This window comes from Melanerpes formicivorus, unplaced genomic scaffold (assembly GCF_026170545.1).
Source record: "Melanerpes formicivorus ecotype bairdi unplaced genomic scaffold, bMelFor1.0.p_v2 SCAF_58, whole genome shotgun sequence".
NCBI lineage: Eukaryota > Metazoa > Chordata > Aves > Piciformes > Picidae > Melanerpes > Melanerpes formicivorus.
The window spans coordinates 2,783,416-2,796,479 of NW_027142410.1; the positions used below are offsets into that span (position 1 = coordinate 2,783,416).

Genomic DNA, 13,064 nt, shown 5'->3' on the forward strand with positions numbered 1-13,064 from the left:
GGAACTGTAGCATCTGGAGAATGGTATTTGTAGCTGGGGTAGTCACACTCAGTGTGGGAGTACTGATGGTAGTCACTAATCTGAAAGGAAGAATTCAAGTAACCACACACTTAATAGAAGTTCCTTTCTTCTCAAAGCCATGATTATTCAATATAAGTAAAAAGATTTACACGCTGTTATCACATAAACATAACACTGAATCACTGTGCCAATCTAACATGGAATCACATTAACTATACAATTTGTGTTTAAAGGAAGAAAAGCTGAGTGCAAGACTGCTGTAAAATGAAAGGAGATTTCAGCTACAAGAAAAACAAAAGTGTCCAAAACATTTTTACTTCCACTGACTGCCGTGGATTTTTAACTGGTTGTTTACTTCAACTACGAAGGCCAAACTGTAGATATATTCAGGTGTTGTGGCTACTACAACCAGCTGAAGGCATTATCATTTTCAGCTCTCACAATGCTGACAGTGAAAGGGTATCGTGGAGCACGGTATGATTACACTTACTGTCTAAACAAAAGGGTCAGCAGTTTGAAGGAGGCTGCTTGTGGCAGACTGTTTTCCCTCTCCCTCAAATTATTTTTATTCCTGAGCAGCCAGAATCCATCCCCACGATTTCTTCCCCAGAGAAGGCAGTACAATGCTGCTGAGAGACATGCCTCTTTCACATACCCTCACATCAACCACCACAACCTTCAGGTGACTGCCTGGGACCTACTAAGCCCATGCAAGCAACAGCCCCCACCAACATTATCCTAGGAGATGGAGACAGCCACTGTGTGCAAAGAAGACCAACCATAACAGCAGAGACCCAGATGAGACAGAACAGCACAGGGAACAAATTAGTATTGCACACGCCACTGAAACATCAAGACCAACACTTGCATTAACTTGTTTACTACTGTGGTATCAGTGTAGCAACCATCATTCTGGTAACTTCTTTGCAAAGGTACTCTTCAAACAAATTCTAGTGTCTAAAAATTAATGCCCAGATTTTTAATGGGTTTGATGGTTTAATGCTGTGTTAGAAAGGATATTTCAACATATCTCTCTCCACACACAGAGAAATTCTCAGGCACTCCTCTCATTGCATTGTCTTTACATATTCCTCTCCTAGCTGCTTCAAAGATGGCTTTTCTTTTTCTTTTAAAATGCCTTTGAGAGAAATCTCAGCTCCTCTTGATTTAGATTCTGGTTATTACACAGTAAAGGGGGGGGAAAAGCCATATGAGGACCACTGACATATATGAAAGTTTACTGCATGATTTTTTAAGTCCCTTCTAACACAACTTGTGCTTCTCAAGATGCCCATAGGAGTCTTACTACCTACTGGACTACTAAAGACCACAGCATGGAAAGCTATGTGGAGACAACTAAATCTAATCATAACACAATGGAGGTTTCATAGCTGAAGACTTAAAACATATTCTGCATTTGTGGGAAAGTGGAAAAAAAAATTGAATAAATACACAGGGAGTATTTACCACCTTTGTTGTACTATGCAACAGTTTCTGAAGAGGCTGCAGGAGTTTCTGACATACCCAAGAGAAAAATATAAGCAAGCCTGATATGTAGTGCTTCCTACACACAAACAAACAGAGATTTAACATGAACTTGTGACATTCCATAGTTTCAGTTTTCCAAAGCCTTATATACATGATGAGGAAATCACCTACTCTATTGCCATGCATGGCAAATCAGCATTTTGGACAAAACTAAACATGTTGCTTAAAGAATGAGAAAGGTCGTATGTTTTGAGGAAGCACAGATGTTCATCTTACATCAGGAAGGCTCAAACCTAAAGACCAGCATTTTGTAGCAGCATGTCTGCACAAAACAACTCCAGGTACTGGCATTCACATCGTGACAGACCTGAGCTGAACTAATCAACTCTGCAGTTAGGAAGATACTGTTACTACAGTGAAGAACTAACCTGGAGCATACACTTAATAGGCCAAAACCATGGGGTTTTGAGTGACTGCAAAAACTGCAGCTCATCATCACAGGCAAAAAAAAATAGTCTGATTAAACACTGCACAATCTATTAAGAGTTCTACATCAACAGCCAGGCAGCCAAATATAATTCCTGCAAGAAAGTAAGGTGGGAGAAGACACTGAGTTTTAAGGCAATAAGAAATTGCCATAGAGGGATGAGAATCATGTGAAGAGGGGAGATTTTTGTGTTTACTTTACAGTATGAAATTAAAGGGTAAAGTAGAGCTGGTGAAATATGGCAAAATGCAGGTGGTAAATGAAAATTGTCCCTTATTCTGAAACAGGTTTCATGGTGACAAGTCCACTGATTTCAGCAGGATTCTCAGAGAACACAAAATAAGGAGCATGGTATGGTGCGATTCCTCCTTGGGAGGAGAACTGCAGTTGACTCAAGGACAGCGACCCGGCGTTCAGAAACAGCATAAACCTTGCTAGTGCTTCCCAATTTATTCCTGACCAGAATGTACTCTCTGAAAGGGTAATAAGGGAAGCTCAGGTAGCCACATCCTTTCCATTTGGGGGTCACTGACAAGAGCATCCTTAAAACAGCAAATTCATACTACACACAACAATAGATTTACATGATAAAGATGCTTATCAGGGACAATTACTGCAAGCTAAGCAGCAGTGCAAGTATGGAATCTGGAGCTCCAGCTCGATGCAAATTAGCAGCAAGCTTCGTCGTTAGCAATATAGGCCACTGTAGTCCTTTGATAAAGTTCTGAACAAGGTTTGTTAGCTGCAGAGGCAGGGCTGGGTTTTGGTTGGGGTTTTGGTGTTGTGGATTTTTTCAAATCCATCGCAAGTCAGGTTATTCAAATCTCAGACTGAACCTCTCGAGCGGAGCAGTTTTTGTCACGCGGTTAAGAGGGAAGAAACAAAAAGTATTCCTTGGATACATCAAGGACTAATTTCTGGCTTTCATGCGAAATTTTGTCGTGTTAGCAAGTCGGGCAAAAGCCCTGAATAAATAGATTCCAAGTTCTTACGAAGCATTACAGGAGCTCAGTATTATCCACTTTTAAAGGAACAGCAAAGACACTAGGAGACGAAGTACGTGGTGCGAGATCTCCCAAGGGCCACCAGCAGCATCTTAAACAGATGCCAGATTCCACAAACTTTGTCAAGCGCCTCAGCCCTGCAAAATTCACTTAAAACTACCTTTTCAGGGGGCAAAAGTATGAAATCCTTGCACTCTTAATTCAGCTGGGAAGCTTCCCATCGATTTAAGCAGGGCCAGGATTTCCTCCCAGATCAGGACACGTTTGCTCTTAGGAGATAAGAAGTACTTATAGAGGAGTTTTTCTTTACAACTATGCATCAAACCCTTTTGTACATCCCTATTACCCATGCTCCTTATCTAGAATACCCTGCTACAGCAGCGTCACAAAGGGCACTGTCACAGCCTCTCTACAGAGGGTAAGGCGTCCTTGAAGGACAAGATACATCATCATTCCACTACATAGAGATTTATCTTGGTTTCTTCTCCTGCCTGTTGTGTAGGCCCAATCAGCCAATGAAAGGGAATTTCATCCCTTCACAGCAACAAGGACAGCCTTTCTAATCATGTCAATATACTAATAGTAACTATTTCAGCCAGCCCTGTGTCCTGTCAGCTATTTGCTCCATATCAGCTCTGAAGGGGCTGGGAACACTTAAAGAAAACTCTATTACTAACTGTTTACAAACTCTATTACAGTCACAGCATATGTAAGATTTTTAGATGAATCTCTCTATGGATTTACTTTTTTTGTATCAGTTTTAAATAGAAGTGTCATCAATGTACAGTGTGTACAATGCATCAGTATGACAAAATTCATTCCTTGCCTCAAAGAAGCTATTACCACCTAACTATCTGTCATATTGTAAATCTGTACAGGTGAAGGAGAGAGTAACTTTTTGTTTGGGCTGGGCTGGGTTTTTTTCTGCATGACTATGAAGCAAATATGAACTCTAAATTTACACTGAGTGGAATTCTCAGACACTTACTAAAATAATTTTGCCACACAGACATAAACTAATTATGGTGAATACCATGAAGCTACTTTCCAATATTAGAACTCTGGAGGTCTTGATCCTACTACTACTTACAAGGGTTCCAATTTTAGGCAGTCAGATATTCCCTCTTACTTCTGTGGAACTAAGTAAAATACATGTCACTTTTTGCAAGACCACAGCTCTCATTAATCTCTCAAAAAAAGACATCACAAATGTTTATTTCTTATTGTTTGGCACTTGGATATAAACCTTTTTCATTATCTCACCCACTGAAGAGCAAAGAAATTGACTGGGATGGAAGTTAAGTTTTTGCTCATGTAAAAATTAAGACAACTGCAGCATCCAAAACATGGCACAGGAGGCTACAATGAACACTGAATTTGCTTCTGGCCTAAACAACTGAAATGAAATTAACATCCATATTAACTTCAGCAAATCCCACTGAACATGATTAGTAGTTAACACCTTGCATGAAAACACACAGTTCTTATGGACATATATATTAAAAAAATATAAGGCATTCTGAAAGTTACCATTTCTGTACCACTAGCTCCAGAAAAGCTTCACCTCACCTCCTTCTCTGTGAGTTGGATGTGAGTCCAAGAGTAGCGTTCAGGGCTCAAACACACTGGACAGAAACTGCCCCATGCACTCTGCTTCTGGCTGCACCTGCCAGTACCTGTGTTTGAGACCCTGCGTCTCCTTGGCAACCAGCAACTGCCACTAACCCCCAGCAGGAACACCCCTCTGCTCCCCTGCTCTGTTGCATAAGGTGCCTACATCATAGCTTGACCCCAAGAAATAGCAGAGAAGTGAGATCTAGGCAGGTAAAACGCTGCTCAAATGCCCTCTGGCTGTGACAGAAACCCACAGTGACAGCTGGGTGGCAGTTTGAAAGGAGAACATGGCCGCCATATTGCCACCCATGGAAGCCTCCTTCTGCCAAAGGCTTCCATCCGTAACACTGCCTTGGAAAGGCTAAAAACTTCCAGAATTTCAAGTAGGATACTTCCAATCACAGATAAAACAAGGAGTTAGTGCAATTATTGATATATCCTTTGTATGAAAACACACAGGCAGTTGAAAGACTTCTCTCAGCCCCTGCTTTTCCCTAAACATCCTACCCAACTATAAACTGTCTTTGACTAGCGAAAGAAATCTGCTGCACAGGTTTAGGCCAACCAGCTAAGAGCTGTGTAAGGTATCAGCAACTCTGTTACCAGAACACTACAGCGTCTTTCACTCATAATCCCAAATCTCCAGCTGCTGCTCGTGAAAACTACAGGTCCCAGGATGCATTAGCAGGCTGCAGTCCAGGCAGACTATTCAGCTAGACGCACAGCACTGCACACTGGGGCCTGCAGTTTCCACGAGCTACATTCCTAGTGAAGAAGAGACCAGATGTAGGCCATATTGTACACTTCCACGGGGCAGACAACACCACACACAGGCTGGATGGGGAGACCGCTGCTAGTAGTCATCAAGTAAGCTGAGTCAATATCCATTTCTCATACGTCAAAGATAAGAGGACAAAAAATTCAGTAAAAACAAACATCAGCTAAGCAATAATGCCCCAAGAACAATCAGCAGCGTAGCTACTTTCAAACATGCAGAATGGGCCATAGCTTTTGATCATCTTTATACTGAAGTGCAAGGAAGAATTTACTTCCCCCCCGGCTTCGAGACTGCTACATTTATTAACGTGTGCTCTTCAGAAGATCAATAGGGAAAGTTATGTTCGGTGAGGCACATAGTTTCCCTGTCCAGAATTTAGTAATCTGGAAACAAATCACTCTCTTCCTCCATATCTACAATGAACTGAAGCAGGAGCTTGCTTTACTTCCAAAAAGAAGCAGAGCTTAGCTGGAAATTAAATAGCTGTATCTCAGCGTAGGCCTCAGAGAAGAATATGCTGTACTTCAGTAAAGGGAAGGGCAGCTCCCCCTACCAGTCTGTTCTAGGAAGGTTTTCATCGAGGAAGGAAACAACCAGGGATCAAAATGAGTAAGTCCTCCCTTCTTTTGCCTCCCTTTTCCCCAAGCTCTGGATTATTATTAACAAAACCAATATGCATATGTAATTCCATCTAAGTACTTATACGTTCCACTAGCCCTGTTAGAACAAGAGAGTCTTTGCAGCATTCCCAGGCTAGCAAACAGCACCCGCAAAAACACGTGAAAGAAAAAGGACCCAAGAGAAAAACAGCGTCCCGCTGCAGCAGAAAGACAAACAGTGATGCTTTTCAGTCACCTGAAAGTCATCCTGATGCAGTTCCCTATAGAGGCAAGAGGCCTCAGGAGCATCTAAAGGTTCTGTCAATACAGCAATACTGTCCATAGGCCAAAGACAGCTGTTGCCATAGTTACTATCAGCCAGCTTATCAGAAAATAATTATTGTGATTACTCAGAAGTTTTGTTAAAACAATTTAAAGCTTCAATAGGATACCACTTGATCTCTTCAATTAACTGCAACTATGCTGCCTTTGGGATCCACACAGTTAACAACGCTTGGGTCTGCAGGGTTGGAGGGGAACAAGGGAAGGAATCAATGTTCCTTCTCCTGTTCATACTGACAGCTTGTATTTCACAGGCAGAAACAACGACACCAAACCGCCCATAAGCTCAGCTGCTCTGCTCGAGTTCTCCTCTCACAGGCCTGGAAACTAAGTCCAAGCACAGGCCATCTTAGAGCCACAGACTCAAATCTGCCCTCCTTCATGCTAACCATTCATGTATCAGCGCTCCCACACTCAAGAAACACACCGACTACATGTTCAAAACATACTTCTAATTGCACGTGCAATGGTTAAGTTCCTCTCTTCAGAGGTACCCAACACAGCTGCCCTAGCAAGCACACTTGGAAACATTCCCTCTTGTCCTACAAGCATGGTCCCCTCAGGTAGAAGGGCAGAACCTGGAAAACACACATTTTAAGATACCCAACACAAAAAAAAACCAAAAAGGCAGCAGAGCAGCTGTGTGAACATGGCCTACAACAGAGCTCACATTAAGCAGAGCCTCAATCCTTATGTGCTGCCTGTAAATGCCGTCCCACCAGTAACAACAAACATTAGTCTAGGGCTGGGGAGGTAGCAGTATGGGGATGGCAGAGCAGGGGGGGGGGGTTTGGGTTTTGGTATGGGTTTTTTAAAGCTTGCTTTGAGCATACAAACTCTCAAAGAGCAAGTGTTTGCAATGACAGTGAACAAGAAATCTCAGGTAAGAGGGAACAAATAATAGGTCAAACTATCTAGGCAAAGGCTTTCAGGGCACAGGGTCCTTGACAATTCCAACAGAGATATTAAAATGATGTCAGCAGCAAAACAGAAAATAAATGCTGCAGAGAAGTGCATTCTTTCCTCAAATGCCTGGGATGTTACAAGTATTAAAACAAAAGATTCTGTGATAAAGTTGGGGCTTTGTTAGGGTAACAGGCACGGCAAACCTCTCAGACTGCAGGAAGGGACCTTGCAGAACTTCCCACAGCTTGAAAAATTATCTTAAGGAAGGGTGACTCCAATTGTGAAGTCCTGTTTGTCACCAGTGAGCCTTCTAAAAACTCCTGATTCTTGTACATTTTATAGCCATTCTATAGCTACACTCGCCACTTTGCTTTCGTGAGGTTTTGACCTAACAAAAGCAGAGTCAAACAAACTTAAAATCATACTTTACCTTTTTTTAACCCAGTGAGGAACTTTGTAAGGTACAGGAGTCATAAATTATTCAAAATTTATAAAATAAATGTAAAGGCCTTTAAAAAAACAACAAACAAAACACCCCACCTGTATTTGCAATATGAAAAAAAAGAAAGAACAGAAAATAAGAAAATATTAAGTTCCCCCCTGCCAAATGTAAATAAACTTCTTTTTTTGCCTGCATAATGCATATCTCTACCATCAACACAAGCCAGACACTAGCTCTGTGCTATACTGAACATGAAATATTAATGTAAGAAACCTATAAAAACTATCCTTCAGTTCACCCTCTATTTACAGGGTACAGAAGTAAATATCTTGCCCCCTGCATCCTGCAGACATATCAAAACCTTTCTGCACACTGCCCCACCTTTCCAGTACATGGTTTGTTCCTAAATAACCTTTGTGCAGTTAAAATACATCAGAAACAGGATGTGAGCTGCTTTCTGGCACAGAGTAATTGAACAAGGGCAATTCATGAAGGTGGAGGAGCCAGGCCTTTTGTGAAGTCTTACACTTCTAGTATATAGCTACGCATGTGACTGCACAGTTGTGAGCATAAAGGGTGAAGGGGACAGTGAAGAAATACTATTAGAAGCTTAATAATAGGTTTTTAGCACTGTCCCTTCTACACAAGGAGCCTCTCTGGAAGGCTGGTCTGCTTTACAGCTCACATCATCATGCAACGGCCCCCCGAAAAGCAAAGCCCTATCACACTACGAAGTTCTCTCTGCAATATTTTAAACAAGCAAAACCAAAACAACAAGCCCAAAACAATAGTCCAAAGGTTAAATCACCAACACATGTTTCTCACATGACATTCACCTTGAGTTTTTGGTACCCAAGTAAAACGACCATAAGACAGCCCATCAGGGTTCCGACAAAGTGGTGTTGAAATAAAGAGAAATACCTGCTGTAAACTAACTCCAGTAGTACCAATCTGACTGAATAAAGTTCATCGTGGCTCCAAGAACAAGTATAAAGCAACAGAACAACCACTGTGTGCTCATGTGCAGCCATGACCAAATACAAACAAACTGCATGAACAACCCAACTGCTAACCAGGCTCAACGTAAAAGCTTTCCAACTGCACACAGAATCCCGCAACTTTCTACGGAGTCACTGAAACACATTTTACTTTGCCTGAAGAAAAAAAAAAAGGCATGAAAGTGGTCTCCTTTAATACAGATCCAATCCAATGATTTTTATTTCCTTTCAATTAGAATTTCTACAGTGAAGTTGAACAGAGACACACAAAAGCTCATCTCCAAACAAGAGAAGTAAAGTGGGAGTAGGAACTACTTAGGCCAAATAGTTGAAACGGAGCTGTGGCAGAATAGCCTAAGGTGATGAGAGATCTTTGCAAAACCTAAACTGAAAGCAATGATCTTACTGATGAAGCTGGAAAACACAACAGCATTTTTTCTCTGAGCAGCCTAAGTTTCAGTTTCCTGCTTTTGCTCTACTCTTTGAAGGAAAGTTTTGTATTTTCATTCCCCCTAAAGGAAGAAAACCACTTTCAAATGCCTTCTTCCGCCTCACAACAAATCCAGTTGAGGACGCACACGGAGGAGCAAAGATGAAAAGCTTTCCAAGGTTCAGTATGGCTAAAGACTTGGGGTGGGGAGGGTGACACAGCTGACATCCAGCTGGCGGCAAGTACTTGGTGAGCATGCACCTACCTTCTGCTGGTCAACAGGGTCTCTTAAGACCTTGAAGTGATAGTCTAGATATGCTACTACGCAACATGAAATCAATGGACAAAGATGTTACTTCATCTTCCCTCTCTATCAGCTCAAACTTCTGATGTAACTATCCCCAAATGATCCAATTTCTCTGCCACAGGAAGGTTGAAGGGTTTAAAAACACGCAAGAACAACACCAGCTCTTTCTTTGAAACACAGTTTTAAAGTTTTACTTACTGGGCTGCAGAATTCCCTTATAGAAAACAATCACCAAAAAATCCCCCCAAAGAAACAGCTCCACTCAGCTGTCATGAAACATGCCTAGATATAAATAAAATTCCCAAAGCCTCTGATCTTTCTACTGAAGTGTGGTAATTAACTTCTCCAACTATCATGGATCGTTTCGCACATTTTTATGTTTCTTCCTCCCTTTTAAGATCCCATTCTTACTAGTAATCTAATGCCACTATTTAAACTATAAAGTTATATTATACATAATCACTAGTAAGCTCAATATAGAAGTTTCAGCATTCCCCATTAACTGGGTAGAAGTCATGAATTTTGGGGTGGGTTTTTGTTTTTTGGAGGTTGATTTGGGTTGTCTTTTCCCTGAGGCTCTGAAAAGCACTTTATTTTCTTGACAAATTCAGCCCCCCCAAATAAGCCTCTTTTCATCCCAAGTTAAACACTCCCCTGCTAAGGAGCATATCCAGCCTCACCAGCTAACTCCGGGCAAGCACACAAAAAAAGAAACCCAAAGGAAGCTGCCTTACAAAACTGAAACTAAGCAGGTGTCTTCATTGTTAGAAGTGAGCACAATGGGGGGAATAAAAAAAAAAGAAAGGGAAAAAAAGAAGGTAGAACAGCTCAAATCCTTTTCACTTCTGATACCAGAAAAAAAAAAATCACAGCTAAGCAAAAAAAGATCTATCCCTCTGGGTGTACAGGAGCATCTGTCCTTTAACCTGATAACAAGCAATGGCACGCCTAGTTAAGAAAACTTCACTGGCCCAAAGGAGCCCACCCCTTACTAGAGCCATACCATTCCTGAGCGCACGTTCCCACCCGATTTCGCCCCCCTCCCCCCCGCTCAGACCCACCGTGCACCACAGCACACAACTTTTCTCGTGACACGCAAGTTATTCCCCCCAGTGGGACCTTTTCACATGCAGTCTCCACAGTGAACAAAAGTTCATTGTCAAGCTTAGCACTTGGGCCCAAACAAACAGCCCGAGGGGTAGGAAGGGATAAAAAAGAGGGGAAGCTCTCCTATGCACAAATACAAGATTCGCAGGCAATCACCGTTACTTACAATTAAAAAGTGGGAACAGGTGTAGCAGATACCATACTTTGATAGCTGAACAAAGAATATTACAGCACGTGACTGAAATGTGATGACATTTGTTCACCAATCGAAAACAAAAGCCACTCTCCAATGGCACTCTTTCCTCCACCCCCAAGAATTAGGAACTTGGAAATCTCTCCATATTGAAACACATCTGTTCATAGCCTTATTTTTTTTGACACTTGAGAAGAAGTTGAATGAAGAGCTCCATGCATCAATCCAGTTAGCATTCACCTAAAAAACCTCGGCGTTCAATCCTGCCAGCATCCAAACTGCAGAGGTGGCTGGGTGAAAAGCTCTACCCACAACGAGTCTCGAAATAATAAAGAAAGGGAAAAAAAAAAAAAATAGAAAGAAAAAAAACCACCAAAACACACCACCACCTCACACCAGAAAAAAAAATAATCCGCAGGAAAGCAAGTGAAGAAAGGAGCATGCACAAGAGGACTAGACCAAATGGCAGAGTCCCACATAGAGCCCCACTCCACCTACAAAGACGCAGGAGGGAGGGAAAAAACAAAAATAAGTCTCCGTCCCCGATGCCGGCACCGTATTGGAGCAGGAGGGGGAACCCCCGGCGGTGCCCCGGCCCCGAGCTCCGTACCTGTGCGGGAAGGGCAGCCCCAGGGCGAGGGGGGCAGGCCCGGCTCCAGAATAACAAGTTGCAGAAGAAACGGAATTTTCCCGGCGCTGCTCGGGCCACAAAGACGAATGAAAGGAAGGAGGGGAGAAAGAGGGGGAAGGAGGAAAAAAAAAAAAAAAAAAAAAGAAAAGAAAAAAAAAAAAAGAGAGAGAGAGAGAGGGGAGGAAAAAAAAGGGGGGGGGGGGGAACCAAAACAAAACAAAAAACAAAACCGCAGCAGCGGCTTTACTACGAATTATCCATCACCGAAAGCAGCATCATTTCCCAGATAATAACAAAACTTCCCCGACAGCATCGCGGCGAAGGACCCGACCGAGAGAAAAGGGCCTGGAAATAATCATCCTGAAGGAAACCGGAGGGGAGGGGATAAGCCTCCCTCCCCCACCCCATCCCCAGTGCAATGTGTCATCTCCTTCCCCTGCTCCTCCCCCCAACCCCAATGTGTCACCTCCTCCTTTTACCCCAAGTGTCACCCTCCTCCACCTCTCCCGCTCCCGCTCGCAAACTTCTGCCGGCGCCCGCCGGGGAGGACCGGGGGGGCCGTGGCGGCGCCCCGGGACGCTCCGCTCTTCTTCCCCCCCACCCCCCCACCCCCCGAGGGAGGGGCCGGGGGCCGCGGCGAAGTTGCTGCTCCTCATCGCCAAGTTGGCCGGAGAGTGCGGAGCGAACCGCCGCCATCCTTGCCGCCCCCAGCCCCGCGGCGGCGGGAGGCGCGAGAGGAGAGGAGGGGGGACGGCGCCCGGGGGGGCAGGGGGGGGTGGGGGGGCAGGGAGGAGGAGGAGGAGGAGGCGAATCCGAAAGGTGGGATACTACACCCTGCTGGCGGCGGCGGTGGTGCTGCGGGCCGGCCGGGGTCCCCCTGGCAGGACCTCTCTGTGAGGGGGAGGACTCTTCTTCATAGGGGGAGGGTGCCGGCGCCGCCGCTTCTCCGGGCCTCCCTGTCCCCCTCTTCTGGGCGCCTCTCTCTCTCTCCTCCTCTCACTTTCTTTAAGCTAAGCGGGGAGTGGAAGATGGTAGGTTGCTCCCTTCTCCTCCTCCTCTTCGCTCGCTCTCGCCTCTGTGGGGTCCTTTTCCTTCCCCCTCTCCGCGGGGGGCTCCTCCTGCGGCGGGGAGGAGGGGGCGGGCGGGGAGGGAGGCACGAAGCCGGAGAGGCGCAGGAGGAGAGAAACTGTGACACAAAAACAAGCCGAGAAGCTGAACTCTTCTTCAATCCCATTCACCCGGCCCGGCCGCAGCACCGCTCGCCGGGATCCCTCCGCCGCCGGCCTCCCTGCCTGCCTGCCTGCGGCGCGCTCCCGACACGCCGCCGCGCGCGCCCCCCGGCCCGGCCGGGCGGCGACGGGGGCGCGCGCGGGCGGCGCGTGTCGGGGAGTAGCGCCCGCAGGCAGGCAGGCAGGGAGGCCCGGCGGCGGAGGGATCCCGGCGAGCGGTGTGCTGCGGCCGGGCCAGGGAAGAGAGAGGCGGGGGGAGCCAGGAGGGCGGGCTCGGCGGCTTCTCCTGAGGGGGACTACTTGACGTGTCGGTGCGGCGAATTTATTTCCCTTTGCCTAAGGAACGGGCTGTGCTGCGGCCCCCATTGCCTAGGGAAAAAGCCCGGATGTAAAGTGAGTGAAACTAAAGTAGAGTGAAGTAGGGCACCAAACTCTGCCGGAGCGGCGCCGCCGGCCGCGGCGGCGGGGGACCCTGGGCGCCCGCGCCT

The 13,064-nt window shown here is 45.2% G+C and overlaps 1 protein-coding gene across 10 annotated transcripts in view; it reads right to left on the bottom strand.

Moving 5' to 3' along the window:
* PHF21A (PHD finger protein 21A) overlaps positions 1–12,606 on the bottom strand; it is a 158,293-nt gene extending 145,687 nt beyond the window's left edge. For 7 of the 10 annotated variants that reach the window (XM_068161484.1, XM_068161487.1, XM_068161483.1 and 4 more), the window contains exon 1: positions 12,181–12,606. The gene's annotated coding sequence lies outside the window, so the exon portion shown is untranslated. Of the gene's footprint in view, positions 1–10,689; positions 10,776–11,326; positions 11,474–12,180 lie in introns of those variants that run through there. The other 3 variants (XM_068161488.1, XM_068161480.1, XM_068161481.1) reach the window with 3 other exon arrangements.
* Positions 12,607–13,064: the final 458 nt, after the last annotated feature.